The sequence below is a fragment of the Gregarina niphandrodes genome (assembly GCF_000223845.1).
Source record: "Gregarina niphandrodes unplaced genomic scaffold scaffold00071, whole genome shotgun sequence".
NCBI lineage: Eukaryota > Apicomplexa > Conoidasida > Eugregarinorida > Gregarinidae > Gregarina > Gregarina niphandrodes.
The window spans coordinates 35,221-36,106 of NW_011645837.1; positions in this window are offsets into that span (position 1 = coordinate 35,221).

Consider the following 886-nt stretch of genomic DNA (forward strand, 5'->3'; position numbering starts at 1 on the left):
CGGGGACAAACGGTGTTCGGCTCACGAACGGGGACAAACGGTGTTCGGCTCACGAACGGGCTCCATGTTGTCTGTACGTAAAAATGATTCGTGTGCGCGCGCATGCATGTGCACAAATTGTTACTCGAAGCCTCCGGTCCGCTGAGAAATGATGCTGCCGATCGACGAACACCACGACGATATCTCCTGGCTGTAGGTCGGTCGGTGGATCTTTCTCTAACGGTCGACTTCTGATGAGGGACTCGGCCATTCGCTCTCCGAGCATTTGTTGTTCCACTTGCTTGCGTTCTTAGTCTGAGCTCAGTGGGGTCATGTCCCGCATTTTGTCCAGGACAGGGAGTCCACTGTCCCGCATGGGGATGTGTTTATCGCAGACTGGGGCGTTACGTTGTGCAGGCGGGTGGCTGCGCGGCGTAGACAGATGTACGTAGACAGATGTAGTTCCATGTCTCTGACGCCTTATTGCCATAGAGCCTTGAGTACGTTCTGTAGTTCTTGGTGAGATGCCTCGTTAATGCCGCCCCCCCGTGGCCTGTGCGGCGTGGCGGTCAGGTGCCTACATCCTAGCTGGTACGTTACCTTTGCGCGCAAGCTCCATCGGAAGCTGGTGTCGTTGTCCGTCAGTACTATTCGTGGTGGCCCGAACGGCACCACGTAGTGCCCGTCCTGAAGGTCTGCATAGCGTCCAACGTCAAAACGATTTTAGCCGGCATGTACCGGGTCGCGTGGTCGACGATGACGAGGATATTCCAGTCGCCGCCTCCCACGTGGTCGAGTGATGCACGCCCCGCCAAGAAGCTTTGTAGCTCCTTGCTGGTGGGGGCCGGTGCGTTGACGATTGCTCGAGACTTCTTCTCCTGGACCTTTATGCCCGTCCGGCCGACGA